Here is a 20,547-nt window from a genome sequence, read left to right on the forward strand (position 1 = left end):
CACTCCCTTGAGTGAAATTTACTCGCTTCTTCTTTAAATAAATAGTCTGCTAAAAACTAACTGCAAATTGCTCTAACGGACGTTTTCCAGCATGTCATCCATGTCTTGCAGTTGCACTAAGCAAACGTTTATTGCACACGCTCAGGAAGGACTGAAGGTGTTGTTTCCGCTTCATAATTTCTCTTATTGTTAGTCAAATCTGATGCCAGGTCAAAACATTGTTTCATTTTTGGTTTTACGTTTGCACAAAAAGTATCGTAAAAGCCAGGAGTTAACATAAAAAGACAAGCCAAAAGACAGATGATGAAGGCAAAAAATAACGAAGTTTTTATACATAGCTCTGAATCGAATTTTCATCAAAAGATTAATGACAATCGATCGTAAAAACACGAAGATTTCTGGAGTCTCTGGCTTGTATGATGTTTTGTCAGAAGAAGAAAATAATGTTAATCGTTCGTCGTTTTCAGAGCTAAACAACGCCTTTGGTTTTATAATTTTGTTGTAATATTAACTGAATATTTGTTATTTCATCTGTCGGGTCAGGAAGCCTTCTTTGTCGGGTTCCTGAGAACGTATCTATGAACGTATCTTCAGGTTGAATTATTTACACAATCGCGAGGTTGAGCGGCCATGTAATTGAAAATCAGAACAACCATGAGCTACAAAAAGAGACTTGCGAATTATCGCTAATCAGAATGCTGACAAGCACAAAAGCAGAAGAAATGGTTAATAAATATGAAGTTTGTTACTATCTGAATGTTTTTGGGTTAGAGTAAAGGGATATATTGTCAGGCAAATGATGTAATTTCATGACACTCAAAATTCGCAAAAAGCGTGAGTTTCCTGTAAACAATCTTCGCACTAGCAAGCCGTAGCAATAAGTTGGATTAACCAGGAAGTTAAAGAAATTGTTGGCTTTCCAAATAAATTTCAGTTTACATACAATGACCAAATCATTTGTCAGAGAAATAAAATTCCAGTCTCCTCGCATATCACATTTCAACGCATGTATGCAAATTTGTTAACTCATTTTCACTGCGTCCCGATTCCCGCGAAATTTCTCTTCTTTCAGATATTAACAAAAATATTATTTTTAGTAAGCGTTCCATCTTTTATGTTCAAATAACCGCTAAAAATAAAGATTTTTAAACTATCTATCCGTTGATATTTATCATAATTTAATATCTCTGTCAAAATTTGCACAACAATCAAATCCATAAAAATAAGAAAGGCACGGCACAAATTTAGCTCGCATTTACCCTCTTCGTCCCCCGGTTGTTCCTGGAAATTCTCATGCTTAACACAGGAAGTTTTAGTTATTGTGAAAAATGCTTTCTAATATTCGTTAGCAATCATCTGTAACTGTTATTAGTAACGGAGGGCCTGGATTAAACGCAAACCTTTCTCATAATAGGCTATTTCCGAGTTCGCTGTTTGTCTCGGTTTTCAAAGTGAGTCCTTGGTGTTCAAACTATTGAAATGGATAATGAGTTTGATTTTGCATGCGAATAAGCAACTAATTTCCATTTGAATGGTTGAGCACCAGGACTCGCTTTGAAACTGAGGCATGCAGCAACTCGGAAAGGGGCCATTCTCCTCGTGTCCGCCAGTACATACACGTACAATGCCAAGTAACCAGGAGTTCTGGCACAGGGTTGCCACAACACTACATCCCAACCTAACCTCAAAAGTACAGTCCAGCAGTTCATAACCTACTATAAGTACTTTACCCTAACTATGAAAAACAAAAACAATAACAATGTCATGATGTGCATTTGATACAACTGCACCATCCAGGAATAGAGGTAATCAGTATCTCTCTTGAGTTTCGGTTGTCTTGCAGAGCGCCTGAAATCTCTAGTGCTTGGTCTTCTCCTTCCTCAGGCAAGGTAAGAGGTACCTCTACAGTCTTAGGGGTTTCCTTTGTCTCTTCTGGTGGGATCGACCTGTTCAGGGTGCATGCTCCTGCGGCTCTTCCCATTCTTCAGCCTCATGGTGCTTTTGTACGTCAATATGCAGGGGAACCTTTTTAAGGAATTTTGCATTCCGGATCACCCGTTTCCTGGTCTCCACTTGGACCAGCTCAGAGGTATCACTCCTTTCCTCCTTCAGGATTACATAGTTATTCCACTGAGTTGGTCAAGGTTGCCACAAATACAACATCTCGCATTACCAGATCATTATGTCGAGCCCTTCGTTTTCAATCAGCATAATCACGTAGTTTTTCTTGAAAGCGTTGTACTTTTCTTCCGGGACGATTCCTTTTTCCGGCTCTAGGACCACCGTTAACTTGGTTGCGATTTCTCTATTCAACATCAGCTTTGCATGTGTCATACCAGTCCCGGCATGAGGAGTGGATCCTGTAGACTTGTAGAATGTCAGACAGGACCTCGGTCCACAAGAAGCCATCAAGTTCTGCTGCGCGGATGCTGTGTTCCAGGTATCGATGGAACCTTTCTACCAGTCCATTTGCCTTCGGGAAGTACGGAGACGTCCAACAGTGTTGAATTCCATTTAACTTGAGAAAGCTTTCAAACTCCTCTGACGTGAACTGGGGTCCATTGTCAGAGAGCAGTACCTTCGGGTTTCCAAAACGAGCAAAAACCTCGGTGAGCAAGAGATAATCTTCTCACTGGTGGTACTCTTTAGGATCGTTGCCTCTGGCCATTTGCTCCTGTAGTCTACTAAGGTAAGAATGTAGATTTGTCCAGGGAATGTCCAATCAGATCAATTGCACATTTGTCCTAGCAATGTTCAGGAAAGGAAATGGGCCCACACAAGGACAGAGAAAAACTCTGACCTTGTGTGGGCCCATTTCCATCAGTAGGGCTAACGCTCACATGGTTCATATGGGATAAAAATCTAGCACTCCACATTACACTCTACTCAGTTAAACTCTGTTAAAATATAAGTGCTACACGGCCAACGTTTGTATAAACGTAACCTTTCCTTGTATCTATCATTAGAACCTATCTAAAACCTTAACCTAAACTTAGTCCTTTATGCACAAATAATCATAAAATAGAAGGCACATTGTCGGATTAAAAGAGAAAAATATGTATATATATATATACATTCTTTCCTTTTGTAAAAATGGCCCCCCTATTGTTTTTTTTTTCTGTCAACACCTTTCTGATGAGAAAACAAAAGGCATATTTATATCATATATACTTTGAAGTTGCAACGTTTTCGAAAACGGGTATATATACCCGTTTTCAACAACGTTGCAAATTTGTTTGAATTTCACCAGTTTACCCTCTTTCTAGCATCCACCATACCTTTTCTTCTTTTTTTTTTGTTTTTTGTTTTAATACTTGAAAAGAATAAGGTATGTGAGAAAGGCAGTATCTTAACAACTTAACAACTCAGTGTTATTTTTTCCTACTAGTAACTGAAAGAACTGCTCCGGGTATGAAGATGGTGATTACTAGTCAGTTCATTTTCGAATACCTTGAAGAACAGAGCAGTTTCGCCACATATCTCAACTCAAAAGCCAAAAACAAAAACAAAAAGTAGAACGTAAATTACTTTTGGAGAAAGTTACGGTAAGAGGGTTTCACATGACGTCATCGCCGCCATGTTGTTGGACGAAAACAAAAGATCTCTCATTAGCTTCTTTTGTTCGTCCACCAGAAGTCGTACTTTTCTCTATTTTGTTATCGGTGTCTCTAGAGGTTGGTTGAAAACCTCCTTTATTTCATTACTTATGGCTTGATCTTTCAGTTTTGAAAGGTGTCTAACGAATTTATAATTGGATAATGTTTGTTGGGAATATTGTCTTTGCAATCCACTTTGTTCTGGTCTTTTATATACCGGATCCGAGATAATTAATGTCCATAAAACAAAAGAACAACGTGAACATAATAATAGCTAATTACAAGGCCTAATCGCAATAACAATAATTCTTTTGTCCTTCCGCCATTTAGTCCAGTATATGAACGTCTACCTCAAAACACTTGTTTGGGATTTCTTGTCATCTCTACAAAGCCACGAGTTATTCTCAGCACCCTTATGCAATAGCGAGGAAGCATGAGTAGCACTTTACTCATTGTTTTGCTTTTAATTCTTCTCGATATCGGCCTTGCTGGCATGAACCACGTGTACATGGCGAAGCATTCGAAGGCTTAAATGACTTAAGTGAGTCATAAATTTTGGTTGGTTCGTGGTTGTTTTGTTGGCCGGTTTACAGACCACACCTCTTTGCGATGGCTCCCCGTAAAATATTAGTTCCCGTAATGAACCTTTAAAAAAATAGGATTAAAAAGCTCCCGGATGAGTCAACCAAATACTGTTCAATTTCCCTCAAATAACTTGTGGGATTTTTTTCGTCAATTTTGAATATTACTTTTGTTAAAAGAAAAACGCATTGTTCTTTCAGCGTGAAATATATATGCTTCGTGTCTCACCTTTCTGATGAGAAAACAAATGCATAATATATCATATATACTTTGAAATTGCAACGTTTTTGAAAACGGTGTATATATATAATATATATATATATATATATATATATATATATATATATATATATAATTGTTATAGAGAACGAGGACGGACAAATTTGAGCGAAAAAAAATATTTACATACAGTAAAAATTCTAAAAAATGATAAAAAATTTAATAAAAAGACGTTTCGGTCTGTGACCTTCATCAGTTGCAGTGCAAGTGAATAGTAAATTACAATTTCCTTAAATATGTTTGCAGTATAAAGATAACAAAGCATTACAAAGATGATTACATGACAGGGCGTGATAACACATATTCGCAAAAAATTAACAAGCGATGAACAATCGGTAATTACTACGCGTGAAACCGATGACAATACGAAACGAACCCACGGAAAAAAGAAAACAAAAAAATACAAACATACAAATAAAATGAAAAACGAAGAAAAGAAAAGGCTGTCGAGTCCACTGAGAGTGTCAAGAAGCTAGCGTTAAAAATAAAAGGGCGAGAGTTAAAACAAAATTCCCAATCAAACCCCTGAAACCATGCCGCGACAGGGCACAAAAGGCGCCCCGAACTGGGCCCTTAAACAACAATATTGTAATAAATTCCCGATGGGCTTCGTGCAAGAAATGTCGCCTGCAATACATTGGTTCTACAACAACTGACTTTAGAGTTAGATTTCGCAACCATAAGTCTGCTATGATTTATTTGCTGCACTTCTTATATGATATACTGTATTTTTGAATTTCCTTTACTTGAGTAAGAACAAATCAAAATAGGATGGTCATAGCCTATGTGGAATTTTAACATGAAATAGAAATACGCAGTGTAACCAAACCATATGATTTAATAATATTTAATGATCTAAAAAGTGGAGTTGAATGTTGATCAAAATTTGAAAAGATAATAATTCTCACACCTTTTTACTGCAAAATATACAAGGGCTGAAGTGTGGTTGTATATGCATTACCCCATGAAAGTAATGCCATAGGTGAGGAAAGGATAAATTAGTGAGTAATAGAGATTAATCAGGATAGTAATATTTACATAGTATCGCAGCTTTGATAGTATTCCAATGCTCCTTTTAATTTTTTTAATAATAGGTTTCCAACTAAGATTGGAAGCGATAAAAACACAAAGGTATTTTATACAAAAATCTCTCTTTAAATAATTGCCATTTATTGTTAAATCAAAATTAGGTATAATTTCTCTTTGAGGAGGATGGAAAACAACAAAGCTAGATTTTTCGACATTCAAGGAAAGTTTCTTAGTGCAAAGCCAAGAATGAACATTATGAGCACACCATTTATAATAGCCTGTAAAGAGGACAAACTTCTATGCTCCCTGAATAAATTATTATCATCAGCAAATAGATGAAAGTCAAAGAAGTCAGAGCAAGAGTGAAAATCATTTATATTTATCAAAAAGAGTATTGGACCAAGAACCGATCCTTGAGGGACAACACGAGAAATATTACAGGAATAGAAGTTGCATTATTCACAAAGGCTGTCTGCTGACGATTAGGAAGATAAGATGTAAACCACGTTCTGGCAATACTACGTATGCCACAAAACTCTAATTTTTTTACAGGTAATAATATATCATGATTTATTGCGTCAAATGCCTTAGAAGTCAAGAAATATACCGCAAGAGAATACCTTTTCATCAATTGCTCTTTGAATTTTATCGACAATTCTAAGAATGGCATGTTTCAGTTGAATGGCCCCTCCTAAAACCAAATTGATTATCAAAAAATATATTGTTATTCTTCTCTAGAAACTTTAATGATCTATTGCACATTAATTTTTCTAATAGCTTTTTAAAAACAGACAACAGAGATATTGGGTGATAATTAGATAGACTTATCTGAGAGCCCTTTTTATAGACAGGTATTACAGTTTGCCAATTTAAAGTTATCAGGCACCACTCCACTCAAGAATGAAGTATTGAAGAGGATTTCTAATGGTCAAGATATCACACTTTAAGAATAGTTACCGGAATGCTAAAAGGACCAGTAGCTTTGCTAGATTTTAGCTTAGTAATCTCTGCTTCAATCTCATCTGCTGAGGTTGGAAAAATATAAAAACTATTGCGTAATGGGCAATTTAAGTATTCAATGGGAGATTTATTAACAAGTGGTATTGAACTGGCTAGATCTTTTCCAATATTAGCAAAGTAATTATTAAATGCTTAGCAATCATATGTGGGTCAGTCATGACACGGTTATTACTCACAATTTTTGCAGCTCTTCTACTAGTCGGTGGTTTAAAATGAATTATTTGTTTAATGCCACTCCATACTCTTGCACTGTATCATTTACATTTTTCAAAAAGTAATTATTGTAATATTGTCGCTTGCTAAGCTTAAGCAAATGATTTAATTTATTTGTATAGTGTTTAAATTTAATATAATAATATGAAGATTTAGTCTTTAAATATTTTTTTATGCAGACTGTTTTTAACGCGAATGGACACTTTAATTGCACAAGTCATCCATGGCTTGCTCTGAAATTTTAGATCTCTTTTTGATAGCTGTTTCAATGGGATGTGTTTATCAACTATACCAGACACCTTGGAATAAAATGAATCAAACATATTAGATGGATTAGAATCTGAACTAAAAACAGTATGCCACTCAATTAATTGCACTTCTTCTATCAGTGCTGTTTCGTTGAATTTAGAATAATCTCTTGTAGAAGTTTTAATATTTGAAGGTAAGGAACCAGAATTACTAAAATAATAAAGTTAGGGAGGTGATCAGTAAGGTCATAAACAATATTACCACTGATAGTGAAAGGCTCAATTGAATTTAAAAATATGTTATCAATCAAAGTTGCTATGTGATTGGTTATTCTGATAGGTTGTAGAGGAGGGGGTTGAAAAAATAAGGAGCCAAGAGTGTTAATGAAATCATCAGAGAATTGATTAGAATCAAGGAGATTAATATCGAAATCACCCATTATTAAAGTGTATTTCTCCTGAAAATGAATTTGTTCAGTTGTCCTTTTCCTCCACATATCAAGTTAGATTGACAATCAACATTTATCTCAATCCACGGTGCTTCAAAATCTGGTTCAGTAGTTGTAAAAATTTGAAAGAATGGAGTAAGTTAAATTTTTTCTTACATAGAAACCGACACCTCCAGCATTAGAGAGGCTAGGTTGAGAGATAAAGTCATACCCTGGTAAATCTATATTTGTTAAAATATCTTTGTCAATCATAAACTTGGTTTCTGATAGCCCAATGACAGAAAGAGAAAACTGTAGTTCGAACAACATATGAGCAAAATTATCATAGTTACCTTGGATACTTCTAATATTACAATGTAAAGCAGAGAAGGACCTTGGGTCCAATGAACCTTCGTAGATATCACGATTCGAGTGGAAATCGTGTGTAGAATAATAATTAAAATTAAATTCAAAAGGCATATTATGATGTCAGCATCAGTTAGATGAGGAATTCTAGACACAGGTGAAGCTATCTTAAGATAAGGGAGATTTCTATACTCAGTGACTGTATCACATAGCTCAGCTTGATTAGAATAGCAATTTACTTCTACGCATTTGGAGCAATCAGAGTAAGTGGATCATTTAAAAATGTACTATACTTATCTCAGTTTGAGTTTGTTGAGATCAACCTCACTTCTAATAAGCTTAGCTGGGTTATCCTTGTTGTTCCGTAGAAATATCTTCCCATTTGATGTCCAGATAAAGTCATAACTACAGTCTTTCTTAACCTTGAAAGCAGCATTGAAGAGCTCTTTATTTCGTTCAGTCAAACTCTCATTTATTTAGATGTGATTCTCCTCTTCACGCAAACCCAAGGTCTTAAGTGGTGAAGGCATGGAGTTCATTTCTCTTACGATAATAAGCTTGTTTTGTACTGCGTCGCACAAATTTCACAATTATGGGCGAAAGGTGGCGTTTCCCTTTATACTTGGAGCTTATCGGTAAGCGATGACTAATGGAAATATAACTGATCGATTGTAGCCTTTAGGGCGATAATTGTGCATCAAGGACATCTTCAAGCTTTCTTCGTAAGGGGCTCGTCCCCCATATTGATAAAAAGAAGAAAAAAATTCAAATACTTAAACACAGCTACAAAAAAGAAAACTTGACAGATTTACGGAGCAAAGTAGAACGCCATCTTTACTGTCCGACCACGTGTGGCAAAAAAACTGTACCCGTCCACTTTGAAACTTTAGAATATGCTTATTTCGTACTTAAGCTACAAATTTCAATTAAATTTGACTGAAGAAAAAAGGTCACATTTTTGGTTTATTTGACCTTTAAAGGGATTTCTACAATGTTCAAAATGCAAGGCTGTAAAGTATTGTTGTCAGAATTGTCAGAGGAAGCACTGGCAGGAACACAAACTTGTGCGCGCTGCAATTGCCAACCTGTCCAACAAGGCAATGCAAGAGAATGCGGACCCCAGCAATAGCATCTTTTTTAGTCATATGACACCGAAACAGTATGCCACTGTGGTGGGATTGGTTGGGAAAAGATTTACTGTCATGGGAGAGATTAATGGCCGGATGGTCAGGTACTTTGGGACACGAGCGCCCAAGTATGCGGTCATCTAAGGATAAATTGGCTGTCCCCTTTCTTGTTACTGAACAGTCGATGGACTCCCCGTTAATTGGGTTTAATGTGATAGAAGAGATTATGAAAACGGTTAGAAAGAATGAGGTACTACACCAGTTAATTACTTTTAGTTGTACGGGCCTCGACAGCAAAATTAAGATCATGAAGCAGAGCATTACGATACCTCCGAGACAGAGTCACTTGCAGGGCAAATGCGGGACCAATAGAAGGTTACATATAATGTATCCGATTTATTAAAGAAAATACAAAAAATTGTAAAAAAGGCGAGGAAGCCCATAAAGAAACTATAAGAGCTTATGAAGCTATGGGCTTCCTCAAATTAGACTAGGAAATTAAGTTTAAGATAGCACTGGGACGTAATACAATATATTATTAAAAAGACGAAAGAGTGCACACACAGACACATTTATCCACAAAAATACAAAAGCGTAAATACTTCGAAGAATTTGATGCTACTAACGATAAAGAAAAAATCTTTTGAGGTTTTTGCAAAACTGAGCGGTAGATCCAGACGACTTAATTTGACTGTCGAGAGAATTGAAAAATTTAGGGCCTTGGAAGCGGATTGAAAATTTTCGTATATTAGTTCGAACTAATGGAATATAAAAATTGCAATTGGATGAGTTTCTAGTATTATAAGGATGAATATAATTAGCCAGTGTAAACATGTCATTAAATGAATTCGGAAGTAAACCTTTAGAGAAGAAAAGCATAAACTTGCCTAAATGAAACAAAACAACATCACTGAATTGTAAAACTTCGAGATCTCGAAAAATAGGATCTGTATGGGAATCAAAGGGAACTTTAGCAAAAATTTTAATTGCTTTTTTCTGGAAAGTAACTATTCTTTTTAAGTTAGAATTGTAGGTCAATCCCCACACAGAAACGCAGTAAATTAAGTATGGATAAATTAAGCTATAATACAAAATACGAAGAGAGGCTGTAGAAAGGCAAAAACTTGACCTGTACAGGATACCAATGGACTTTGAAATTTTTCTCGATACATTTAAGATGTGAGGTTTCCAAATCAAATTTTCATCAATAACTACACCCAAAAATACAGTCTCTTTTGCTTGCTCAATCGGAGAGCCATCTATTGAAAAAGCAAGATCGTATTTTTGTCTTTTTTGTCTAGGTTGGAAAATCATAAGTTAATAGAACGCTTGTTTGCTCGACACCAATCAGATACTTTTGTCATTTCGAGGTTAAAAGTTGTAGATAGAGTATATATCTTTATGAGAAAAAAAATATTCGTATCGTCAGCAAAAACTTTAAATTCTAAAACATTTGACACATTACATAAGTCATTAATGTATATCAGAAACAAAAGAGGGCCCAGAATTGACCCTTGCGGTACGCCGCACCTAATCCGTTGAGACAAGAGCACAAACTTTTAAACTCCACATACTGTTGCCTATTACTCAGATAACTACGAAACCAATTGAGTGCAAGACCCCTGATTCCGTAGTGTTCCAATTTTTCAAGCAAAATATTGTGATCTATAGTGTCAAGAGAAAATGAGGGGACAGAGAGGGAGGATCTGGGCGTTGGCCGGGATATGTCATGTCCACAAAAGATATTTTCAGACGAGCGCAAGTCTTCGTTCTAGCGGAAGTCTGTCTTCCGAGACGTCCGCATGCAGTCTTGCCTCGCTCTCAGGTTCTTAGTGAAAAGAGAAAATGGCGGCGCACGTTGGAAGGCTGATGAATATTTATTTTCTTTCAGACATCAGCCCGAGGTTGGCCTGCATGCGGACGTCTCGGAAGACAGACTTCCGTTAGAACAAAGACTTCCGCTCGTCTAAAAATAACTTCCGTGGACATGACATATCCCAAGGGCTGGACCGGGAGCCTTCCTCTCTGTCCCCTCATTTTCTCTTGACAGTGTCAAATGCTTTAGACAAGTCTATGAAAACACCTACCGTTATTTCTCTATTATTTATTGCACAGGATATTTTATGGGTAAAGTTTGGTTAAAGCATAAGAGTTTAAATGATTTTTACGAAAACCGAATTGAGATCAATTGAGTGTCCGATAGTATCTTGTGCCTATCAAGGAAACCTAGTAAGCGTTTATACATAATTTTTTCTAAGATTTTCGAAAATGCAGGTAAAATTGAAACCGGTCTGTAATTCGTAAATACATTGTGGGCACCAGATTTGTAGAGAGGAATAACACGAGCAATCTTCATCTCGTTAGGCACTGCCCCGGTAGTAATTGAAAGATTGAAAATGGTTGTTAAAGGACTAAATGATACAATTGATACACTCTTTTATTGTACCCATTGATATATTATCAAAACCTGGGGCAGCACTTGAACGAAAGCTATTAAAAATATCTGTAATTTCTTCTTCGTTTACTAACTTTAGGAAAACGGAATTAACCAGTCGTTCAGGCAAAAATGGGAAAAGGAATTAAGAGACCTAGGGATTTTGCTGGCTAGGCTAGGTCTAATGTTAGTAAAATACTTGCAAAATTGATCAGCAATCTCCTTAGGATCCGATATTTCAATAGAATCGTGATTAAAAACCGATGGTAATTGACCTCTACGATTTTTACGATTTAGAATTTCATTCAGCACCTTCCAAATGCTTTTGATATCATTCTTATGTTGTTCAATTTTGAAGAACTAACACCAGTATTGTTTGAGCCGGATAAAGCCTACCCCTGGCCCAGTAGTTTGGAAGTCCAAGAGACCTTGTTAACTGTGAAGACAGGAAAGTCATGTCAAGTTGAAATTTACATTGTAAAAACAATGACCATGATATCGTACTCAGAGGATGAACGACTCGTCCAATCAGTCACACCAGTTGAGGTTATATTGAAAGATTCTGAGGGGACCTATAAAGCAAGCCAGGAAAGGAGATCCGAAAACACGCCTGGAGACTCACTGAATGAGGTGCAAACTTCTGTGAAAGCTGGAAAACCTTTCAGTATCCCACCACACATTACGGACATAGACGTCGAGGGTCTTACACCCGACCAGAAGGAAATCGTGTTTAAACTACTGACGGAGGAGCAAGATTCATTTGCAAGGGACAGTAACGATATTGGATGTATCAAGGAACTGAAGCTAGAGTTAGACCTTGTTGATCACACTGCTGTACAGAAGAATTATGTCGCAGTACCTAAACCACTTTACCCAAAAGTGAAGGCCTACATAGAAGATTTGTTAAACAAAAATTTTATTGGACGTTCGAAATCGTCATAATAGTTCGCCTGTGGTTTGTGTGAGAAGGAACGACCAAAGTTTAAGACTGTGTGTGTACTTCAGCGCACTAAACAAAAAGACCCTACCAGATCGCCACACGATACCCAGGATACAAGAGACTTTGGACAACCGGGTACCTCGGTGGAAACTATTGGTTTTCGGTGCTAGACCAGGGAAGAGCTTACCACCAGGGGTTCGCAAGTCACAAAAGTCAGCCGTTAACGGCTTTCGTCACTCCTTGGGGCCTTATAATGAATGGGTACGAATCTCATTCGGCTTGTGACGTGCGGCAGCGGCATTCCAGCGATTTATGGAGAACTGCCTAGGAGATTTAAGGGATACAGTACGTGTGCCATATCTAGATGACATAATTGTGTTTAGTGCGACACTTGAAGAATATATTAAACATATGCGCAAAGTCCTTGGCCGATTACGAGATCATGGAGTTAAATTGAAATCGCAGAAGTGTAAACTGTTCAAGAGAGAAGTTGCGTTCCCTGGGCGTGTGGTTTCCGGACGGGGTTGTAAGTTGGACCCGTCCAGTATCAAGTCAGTTCTTGCCCTTAAGGATTCTATTCCGAAGACAGTAAGCGAGGTGCACAAACTCATGGGTTTCCTAAATTACTACCGCAGATACATCAGGAACTTTTCTAGAATTGCAAAACCTACTTTTAATCTAGTCAAGGCACCTGCTGAATCCCCTGAAGAGAAGAAAAAGCAGACGTCAAGGAAAGACACTGGACAGTTGTCCCCGAATTGACTGAACTACCACTCATCGATCGACTTATTGACTGTCTCACCAGTGCTCCAGTAATGGTCTACCCATATTTTGAGAAACCTTTTTGTCCTACACACTGATGCACACTGTAATACCAGCTGACCCGTACAACCTTGAAGAACTTGATACCCCGAACCTGGATATCAAACAAGCCCAAAGCACTAATCCAGTCACCAGTCGAGTTAGAGACTTGGTCGAGCGTGGCCGACGCCCAACAAAGAGGGGAGAGCAAAAAGAGTTATACGAGGCAAAGCTTCTTCTTCGTGAATGGGACCATCTCTCAGTTGACACGGATGGGATACTGAGAAGACACAAGGGACCTCGTACTCAGATCATCGTTCCAAAGAAATTTCATCCACTGGCCCTCAAGGACCTTCATGAGAAGATGGGTCACCTTGGAATCGATCGTACGTTACATCTTGCAAGAGAACGTTTTTACTGGCCACACCTGCAGAGAGACATTGAACACTATCTGTTAAACGGAAGCCACCTACTCTCAAGACAAGAGCCCCATTACAACCTATTGAGACCACCGCGCCGTTTGAACTGGTCGTCATTAACTTTCTTCACCTGGAAAGGAGTAATGGAGGTTATGAATATATCCTTATTGTTATGAACCATTTAACTCGTTATGCGCAAGCTTATGCCACCAAAAACAATCATCACGAACAGTTGCTCAGAAACTGTACAATGATTTTATCTTACGATTTGGCTTGCCATTAAAGATTCATCATGATCAGGAAAAAGGGTTCGAAAACTACCTTCAGCATGACCTAGAAAAGCTATGTGGGGCAGTACAATCTCGCACCACTCCATATCACCAACAAGGTAATGGTCAAATCGAGCGATTTAACAGTACCCTTCTGAGTATGCTCCGCACTATACCAGAAACACAGAAATCATGCTGGGCAGATCATCTAAATGAAGTAGTTAACGCATATAACTGTACAAGACACGAAACTACCGGATATTCACCGTTCTTTCTATTATTCGGACGTTATCCTCGACTACCAATTGACTTACTCTTCGGAATTCATGGGAAAAACCAACAACAGTCTCATTCCCAGTATGTAGCAAAGTGGCGCTTTCGAACTCGCAGGCCAGAGGGCTAGCGAAAGGAGCACCAGAGCCAAAAAGCATGAAGATCACCAAGTCATGAGTTCAGTATTGAAACCTGGTGATAGAGTACGCAATCTGAGTCAACGGGGCGGTCCTGGTAAACTGAGTTCCCACTAGGAAGTAACGATTCACGTAGTTGTCAGTCGTAAAGTAAAAGGGACAACAGCCCAGTGTATGAGGTCAAGCCTGAAGTTGAGCCCGGTGGAACAAGAACGCTACACAGGAACCTGTTAAGACCATGGAACCATCTCCCTGTGGATATCCCAAGCGGAGTCCCCCCACAAAGTAGGCAGACTCAGCGAAGAACACGTCATAAAACAAGGACCAAGCCCACGGTATCTGCACCGGTGGAAGAGGTTTCTGGGGATGAAAGCAGTGAAGACGAGTGTCCCGCTGAAACTAACAGGCCACTGGGACTAGGTGCTGTTCATCAAGGGAAACCATGCAATGAGGAGAGTGTTGTGGAAGAAGTAACTTTCGCTTCCATCAGTAAGAGACAGGACTCTCTGCCCCACCATGGTGCAGACGCTTCAACCCAGGATGTTGCTGGCCAGGGGGATGCTGTTGAACATGAACCCAGACCACAACGACAGAGGCGCCCGCCGACTATATTGACTAATGACACTCTGGGTAATCCCGTTTACGAAAGTCGATCTGTTGTTCATGCAGTTTCCCATGACCTTGCGCCCATGTCAGGAGACCAACCACTGCAGTATCCTGTTTCAGCCTGGAGCATAAGTGCCCCAATTCCACAGCAGTCCCCGCTTCAGTTTGCTGTACCGGTAGTTGCCCTAGTTCAGCATCCGATGATCTCTGGACTGTACCCCTCTACCTTAGGTTGTCAAACGAACACTGGACATCCAGGACTGCATGCAATGAACTTCTGCCCGACACCAGTGTCAGGCCATATATTCTGAACGCACTTTTGCTGATACTTTAGTTCGGTTTTCAAAAAAGAAACAAGACACTTCGATTTTCTTGTCATCGCCCAAAAATGGCATGCATTGCATTACTATCTTGCACAGGAAATGTTTACCGGAGACGTAAGTGGATGCGGCTTATTGGTACTACAATTGTGGTGTTGTACCCATGTGAACAGAGGAGGACAATGTGGATTTTCAAAAGCGAGAATAGTTTTCAAGTTAGTTTTGTTAAGGAAACGGTGGGAAACTTTTCACGAGCGTTGGGGACCACCCTTTTCTCGGAGGTGGTGTATGTTAGGATGGCATAAACTGGAAACGGAAGTTCGCGTGAGTGACGTGTTCATCCGGGATAGATATGTACACGCAATGCGGAGAGAGAGTGTTGTTGTAAAATGGTGATGTCCGATTAAACCTCCGTGAAGTGCAAATTGCTTGGTGTTTTTGTCATTTCGGACGTGGCTAACATAACCATTTAAATTATTATGTAACTAATTCTTTAATTTTGCTCGTGCTGCGGCATCCGAAACGCGATAAATAAAATAGCAGGACCCTCGGTGTTTTCACGTCTTACCGGCTCCTGACCCAAAAAGGAAGCCTCGGTTAAGCTATAGCTTTATCGTAAACTACATTTATTAAAAGTAAAAACAAAATAATTATGCAAGGCTGGTTGTGCGGCTGTGAGGTTGTATATCTTTTGTTTGTTAGGATTTTGTTGAAACTAACGCGCGTACGAAATGTTTACCAAAGGACTCCCGTGAAAGTCGGAAGTAACCTTAACTGGTGAACCAGCGAGTTCATGTGTCTACTTTTGGCGGGAATTTTTTATTGATCCGGTCTGAGTTTTTTCGATCCGGTCCGGTCCGGTCCGGTTCCATCCCATCCCATCCCATCCCATCCCATCCCATCCTGGTTTCAGCCAACATCGCCAGCGCTGTCTACATGTAAATCGAACAAATAAAATTCGTTACTTGCCTTTCATTATTCAAGAGTTTCTGCAAAAAGGGCCACAGTCTAAAACATAACTTAACTAAGGTACACGAAGCTTCTTAGAAATGTGAAAGCACATAAAACGATGTAAAACAGACCGCAAAACAATACTCTTCGTGAAAGATCTCTGATTCGGGAAGAACGCTTTGATTCGATGGCACGCAAGATATAAACTAGTTTTAACGTATTCCCCAATATATATAAACTTTACAGTGGTCAAATTATAATTTGCGAAAGCAGAAGAAGGAAATATTCGCGGTCTGTTGCCAAAAGAAAAGAAAACGACAGCAGAACCTCACATCATCACATTAGAGCCGAAATTTGCTCTTGTTGTCATGACATCTTGCACATGCGCAGTCGTTGTGCAGCTCTGTCGCGGCAATCTTCACTGATGTTCACCGTTTTGTCGAGGAAAGACGTCGACGTAAGAGTGATAATAGCAGAGAAAAAGCAACTCAGATATCTAAATTTGATTTGCACCTTCCGGGATCCAGTGCTTCGACAGCAGAGATCGTCCTTATTTTCGGTAAATCATGGAACGAAATTCGAACACTGAAACATTCATCTGTGGCACGTAAGCCAAGCTGAAGCAGTTAAAAGAGGTTTTATTCCCCTTCAATTGACCTGTAATTCATTTAAATGTCTTTTTCGTTTATTTAGGATTGCTTTAGATCTATCTGCGTGCGAGGTGTGTGCAACGCTCTCTATTAACGAGTCTTCAATGTGGAGCCATAACTTGGAGATCGCCGAAATTAGGCAAATTCAGAGAGCTATAAATATTCCATCAAGGACGAGACGCAAGGTTTCTCTCCAGAATGACATTATGTGTGGTACTTATTAACCAGCTGTGTTGGCTTGATTGAAAAAGACCGCCTCACTTTTTCATATTTATAGTATGAGGTTGATCGGTGTTCGCGTGTTCGTGTGTCTTATCAGGCTGTGTGATAGGGGTGCCTTTGAAGATCGCCGATCGGTGTTCGCGTGTCTTATCAGGCTGTGTGATAGGGGTGCCTTTGAAGTGTCGCCGGCAGCTTCATTCAATCTCAATGTTAATGAAAGTCACCTTTGTGCATTCAAAAGATATGAAGTAACTGTCCATCGTTGTTGTTTTGTACATGCTTCCTTAGTTCTTGATAGTTGGGAGCGTTCGAGCGGGTGAACAAAAGTCCCTCAGAACTCCAATAATGTAAATGGTTTTAGTATAAGCACATGAAAGTCTTGCAACACACAAGAAATGAGCGAAATCTATTTTTCTAACTAGATCGACCGGACTGCTTTTACGGAGACAGCCTCATAGAAGCATAGGCTTTGCTATTTCTATCTCATACATCTGATCACCACCGCAGATTAATAGCGGAGCACCACAGTTAAGAAAATCTTGGTCTTGGTCACCGTACGACCGTAGGTTCGTCCACCCTGTGCCAATGTGACCAGTTTACAGGCTCAATTTACAGCATACCTCTTTGATATTGGACATCAATGTTTTGATCAACAGCCCATTTCCGAGTTGCTGCATGGCACAGTTTCAAAGCCAGTCCTGGTGCACAAATGAGTTGCGTATTCTTATGCAAATCAAACTCATTTCCCTTACAATAGTTGAGCGCCAAGACTCACTTCGAAACCGACACAAATAGCAACTGGGAAATGGCCCATTGACACCTGTCAAAATAAGGTATCCGCTGACCAGTATCACGTGACCATATCACGGGCTCAAGTTGGACCTTATCGAGGTCAGCTTTTTTTTTAGTTTACCGCTGATCAGGGACTGGTTGTTGATTGGATAGCAGGATCAAGCATGGTCAGACACGCACACCTGATCATAAACGGGGCGTAATTTTTCGCGCTCTTTCTGTGGCTCGACGGGGCTACACGGCGATGCTGCGTCAACAAAAGCTCTTGACAGTCGACGCTTTTCGTGTTAAGCCCAAGGTAGAAAACGGTTTGGACAATATTTTTTTTCTGCATTTTTCGCTGGTTTCAATCCAGGTTTGACATAACGTTGCTGTGGTCAGAACACACTGGTGGCTACGTAGTTATTCAAGTCAAGCATTGGAGGGATATAAACTTAAAGCTGAGTGTTTATTGTTAATTTGTTTAGTGCTGCTTTTTGCTCTGAACTGCAATTGTTGGCATAAGTCTTATCTTAAGATTTTTAATTTTGAATCTACTAAGGTTGCAAGATGCCTGGACGGCCTATGACAGAGGAACAGAAGCGAAAGAAGAGAGAAAGAGAACGAGAACGACAAAACAGTTCACCAGTAATAGCTCAAACTTGGTGAAAGAACTTAGTACACAAATTATTTTCTTAGACACTAAACTTTTATTATTTCTACGGATGAGTTATTTCAAGTGGATGCATATTTTTCAAAAAGTGGTTTCGTCGTTTTTTTCCTTTGGTCAGGAATGAAACTCGAATGGTTACTCTCAACTGGAATTAAGTAACAATCATCTGTAGTCTTTTTGGACAGAAATAATTGATTTGTTTGCGTGTTTGTTTGGCTTTAAAATGCAAGCGAACAAGAGGTTTTTTTACACCGTTTGCCTAACTGTTTTTCGATGTTCCTCGATAGTGACAAGAAAATTTTGCAATTAGTTCTCGTAAAGGTAAGGAGAAATATCACCCGCTTGTGTTTTCAGAACTTTGTTTATAGCAGGTACAGTATGGGGCCCAGTTCTCGGCCACAAAAGAGTGCGCTTGATTTTTAAGAATAAACAACGCTTTACCACCATTTGTTGTTGTGGAGTCACTAATAAGGCTTGTGTTTGATATCTCGACCACAAAGTATCCTTTGTTCCATGTTAGAAAAGGAAGTTTTTTGCACACCTAGTTTTCTCTCAAGTGCAGTCAAGTGGGGTTAAAAAAGAGTTGTGTATTCAAAACGGGTTAAATCAGAACTCATAGTTTTAATTCATATTTGCTGTCAGAGCATGCCACTCCATTACAGCTGATTTGACAAGAAAACTCCATTCAAAACTATGAGCGCTTTTTAGTGTTCACGGCGATGTTCTCCTTATGTACTTCTAAATATGGATGTAAAGTTGTTAAGCGAAAAACAATTTGCAGCAATCGCGACGCAAGTGACAAATATGGAAATGACAATTAACAAGATATCGGTGTAAAATGTTAGACTTGAACCGTGAAAACAGCGGCATCTTTTTTAAGAGGCATTAGAGGAAAAATATCATCCTTTCTTTTCTTTTGTAATTACTTCAAGGGTAATAGGAAGCTTAGCAATCGATGACGACAACGACAGCGACACAAATCAATGATATACTTGGTCCAGCGTGGAAAAGCAATCGTGCTGTACGTGCAGCAGGAATTTAAGCACATTTCTTTGACGTTATCTGCCAAAAGACGTGAAAATTTCAAAAGTGAGGTTCTGACAACATGATCCGCTGCTTTTACATCATGAAAAGCGTTCGTCCAAATCATGTGAAAGGGTTCTTCGCCCATTTCGAACACATCGTGAAAAACATGGAATAATCGCAACACTTTTTAATTACCGCACAGTGGTATTTTGAAGTGGCGTTTTCGTTCCACCAGCGATCGAAGCTTCTCGACTCCCTAATGTATGCTGGTGATGAACTAGTCCCAGTCGCTTGTGGGACATACCGGTTTATAACAGATTTTATTACAGTATTGCCAGAAAGAACGAGTGGAACTAGGGAGAATTCGCTGTAAACTTACCACTTACACATGGCCTCTCTTTGAACTAACAATAAGTGAATGGATTTTCCAAACCGTTTTCCACCTGAACACGAAAAGCGTTGACTGTGTAAGAACTATAGTTGATGTAGTATGACCGTGTAGCCGCGTCGAGCTACAGAAAGCGCGCGAAAAATGATGGCCTTGCTTAGGTTCAGTTGAGTTAACCTGGGTTGAGCCTGCCGTCCAATTGACGTGAACTTACTGGTCGTCTAAACTGCAGGCTCGACAGAGACGAGGGTCTCCCAAGGGGGGAAGGGGGAGGGGCGCTATGTTCCCATGTTCCTTATTTGTTCCCGTTTTAATAAATTTGTTTACCATGCTTTCGTCCTCTAATTTGTAAAGCTTTGTTCCCTAAAAACAGGCTCAAGCTCTCTTGTTCCCTTCTATATTTTGCCAATGTCCTCTTCTTCTCCAAAACCCCGGGGAGACCCTCGGAGACAGCAGCAAAAAAGAGCCACCATTGGTAGTATTTTTCTCGGTGCCGTGAAGGTACAGGCTGAGTAAAACAATTGAATGCACTTTCAATACTTAGACAAACAGCATCAACAAACAATATATCAGATAATTTCAATACCAAGAAGTCCGATAAGAGATTGTCAAATAACGAAGAAGACCACTTTAAGCTTCTATCGCCTCAACTTTGACATTGTCAAATTGATCTTCAAGACCATTGTTCTCCTCCGAGGTTTGTTCCCTTTCCCTACAAGATAAGGTTTCACCAATGGAAAATACTTATTTCAAGCGGTTTTAATCTCTACTGGAGAATC

This window comes from Montipora foliosa, chromosome 10, assembly GCF_036669935.1.
Source record: "Montipora foliosa isolate CH-2021 chromosome 10, ASM3666993v2, whole genome shotgun sequence".
NCBI lineage: Eukaryota > Metazoa > Cnidaria > Anthozoa > Scleractinia > Acroporidae > Montipora > Montipora foliosa.